This window comes from Helicoverpa armigera, chromosome 4 (genome assembly GCF_030705265.1).
Source record: "Helicoverpa armigera isolate CAAS_96S chromosome 4, ASM3070526v1, whole genome shotgun sequence".
NCBI lineage: Eukaryota > Metazoa > Arthropoda > Insecta > Lepidoptera > Noctuidae > Helicoverpa > Helicoverpa armigera.
Window position 1 is genome coordinate 310,528 of NC_087123.1, and position 3,729 is coordinate 314,256.

The window sequence follows — 3,729 nt, forward strand, 5'->3', positions numbered from 1 at the left end:
TAGGTAATTGACAACATAAACAGCAATTTTTTCCCCTCATTTCGCCATGACATTAGCCTCAAACTTGTTTATTTTAGTGGAATTAACCACTCTATATGGATGTTAGTCGCTGGACACATTTGCGTCAAAGAGCAGTGCGGTACATGATGATGGCCCCCTTGGAAGCGTCCCTTCGCATTACCATCCGATCCTACTCGATCTTCCAAGATGGAGATGAGATCGTTTATACAAAAGATGCTATTTTTTGGTTTATTTACACAATTTTTTGTCGCTAATCTAAGTTATCAAGCGTAGTGTAGGACGTCCTCAGGCACGGTGGAGTGATGACTTGCGCAAGACGGCTGGCAGGAGCTGGATGCGAGTAGCCGAAAATCGATCTCAGTGGCGTGCACTTGGAGAGGCCTATGTCCAGCAGTGGACTGCGATAGGCTGATGATGATGAAGTTATCACATAGAACCAAATATGAGTTACATATTTAAAATCAGAGTCAAACATCACAATCTTTATAGGTACTACTCCTAAACACACATTAACATCCTATTTTTTAAGTGAATAATTTTTAATGCAAACAGAATTTCGAACATCTCATTAACGGATCCCTCTGAAATGACTAGGCCGGAAAATTCTTTTGAACTGACATGCAATCCAAAACTTTTTCAAACAAAGTTATTAATTAGTATTAGAAATATCCGTGAGAAATAAAAAGCCAAACTAACACATAGCAATAAAGGGACATTAACAGCGGATGCACGTTCAGTAGTCCCACTCAAATATGTGGCTGCATTCCAGCCATTACCAACTGACCACAGAATGTATACAAAAACTATACTACAGGAAATGACAATTACTCAGTACAAAATGTTTGAGCTTATGTATGTAAGTACGTATGTTCAGTCCGTGTCAGTACTACACGCATTGCAACATTAGTGTCGGCTATTAATTATCATGCTGTAGATATAAATTTATGTAAATAAAACTGGGCTTATTCAATGTGCGACAAAATAAATTATTAGCAACCATAACTTTTTTTTAATATTTAAAGTTCACATCTTCATCATATCAGCCGTGAACTCTAAACATCTCCATGAGCACTGTCAGTCTCAGGCAGCCCGCATCATTCCTGTGCTCACAACTTTCTTCAAATCATCGCTCAAGCAACAAGCCACCCTTATCTTCCTTAAAATATTAAGATTGTTCCAGCGAAAGTTATATGCCACATACCACTAAGCACATGGTTGCTGACTGTCTCCTTTATAACAGACTATGTATTGACTTAACTTAGAGCTCAACCAGCCACGCTCCTAAATCATCAAAGCCCCAATTTGACGAATAGCGATCGCCAACAGGCATTTAGAGAAAGCCAATGAAAATGCCCAGTAAACTACAGACAAAGGTCTTGGTATAATAGAGCGTTATCCGAGGTGAGTAAGGACAAAGCAAATTGGCATGCCTCCACTGACCCTTGCTTGTTGGCTGTACCACCGTCTTAGACATGAGTGGTGCAAGTAAAAAGTGGTAGCGGTTGGGAGAAGCTAGAGAATGGCCAGAAGTATTGTTCAGTCGCAAGGAGATGAGTTTTAGGAAAACTGTTTTGATATAGAAATGACGGCCTTTCACAATCAATTGAAATATGTATTTACAACGAAACAAAGCGTTTTGTAGGTAGTAATCCTGATCGCAAAATCGATAGCGCTTTGACCTGCCTTGAAAATTGTATTGATGATAATTATTTCTTAAAGCATATTATAGTGCTTTTATATCAAACTGTTTGTACTGTTGCGATTAGGTATTTTTGCCAAATCAGTTAATTTATGTCTGGGTACATCTATTACAGAATTTTCTTATATGAAAGCCGCTGTAAGTTTATCCCCAATACCGTGATCTAATAAGCGTGGTCAGTGGACGTCTCGTCAATAATCCGGAGCGGATTAGGACGCCGGCCGGCTTACGCAAATACGATCGGATTGTACCGGACGCCGGACCGGAACGGACACGCCACCTGCGCTGAGCCGATTTTAAAAACGGCCCTATTAGTTGCGAGGTAGATAGTGAAAATCGTAAAGCCGATTAAAATAACAGCTTCGATTTAAGAGGAGATAAAAGTATCAAGATTGTGAGCAATACATTACTCAATCCTTCTTAATCTTCCGTATACAAATATCTCCTATTTATGTATTTTCTAGGCTTGTCTTTAAGTTATTCTTATCAAAAGTTTGTCTTCACCGTCTATCTACACAACTTATTCATGACATTTTGTAACATATAATTATCCAATGGGGGGTGCTAACTGCGGTTAGCTAGAGGCGCATCAGTGCTGACGCGAGCGAGTCTTGCGGTCACACGCAGCCACTAACTGAATGTAATGTAAAGTTACATACTTCATGTTTGTTTAGTGGGGAATCCAAGTTATCTTTATATTATTTCACTTTGTCTTTGACTTTCGTCAAGTAAATAAACATACGATTTTTTTTACAATAACGAAATAATTAGTGGACCTAATTAGTACAGCTGAATAAACGAGAACAACCTGAATTACGAATGAATTTTCCAAACTACAACTACACTCTTTTGCAAAAAAAACGGGCACCTGTGCGAAACCTTAGTTTTAAGGACTTTACGTGTATTTCAAAGGGTTTTAATGATTGTAGTATGTTTCTAGCATCAAAAGAGTTAGCCGAGCATGCGTGAGAGTGTATTCTAAATTTGAATTTTGTACAATTGCTAAGAAATTGGCTAAACCTTGTTTTGGAGTAATTGCTGGCAGAAAGTTCGTCGGTGTTTTGAAAAGTTTTTGAAGTGAGTTTCAGGAAAATGATAATGCAGTTTTAATTAATGATTAATGTACTTTTTTGTTAGATCAAAACATTTTTGAAAAACTATGCGTATTTGATAAAATTTTCACCTGCTCTAAATGGGCTATACTGATGATTGATGGCAATGTTAAGAGTTTCAGTATTTTAGTGTAAAGCGTTTCTATTGTTTAGGTATTGTACCCACGTGTTTAAAAAAAATAGCTTTTTCATAAATAAACACTATTTAGAAGAGTATCAGTAGGTTTGGCTGCGATAAAACCAATTTAAAGTAAGTAGTGCCCATCACAACTCGTCTCCTATAAGACTTTGACATTTTTTTAAGTCTTGTTATTCTACAAAATATAGAAAATAGTGCATAGACTGTGAGCACGAGGTCTTAAGGTCTCGTAATTACTGATTTTTAAACAACCTCGTCTCTTGGGAAACTCCGTAGACCTCTGAAGATCTATGAGTCTGAGCGTTCAAATAGCGTGTTTTCATCCCACGGATATTTTATTAAATAAACTTGCCTACACCGAGATTTTCTGGCATCTGCAGCACTTTCCTGCTTAAATCATAACAATAATTGACTAGCTGCTCATTTCTTAAGAAACATACGTTTGCCCAATAATTTTGAATTCTTGACTCCCTTTCAGCTAAATCGTTGTTTAGTAACCCGATACCTATGGAGTTATCGAGAGCTTCAACGAGGCAATAATTTGACTTTTTAGATAGCTTTAACCCTCCTCATCATTTTTCATGTGGTTAATTTTAACATTTATCACAAAATTTGGTATTTTTTAAATGTCAAAGTCCAATAGGAGACAGGTTGTGATCGGCACTGCTTACTTTAATTTTATTTTGTCGCTGCCAAAGGTACTGATACTCTTCTAAATAGTGTTTATTTATGAAAAAGCGATATTTTAAAACATGTGG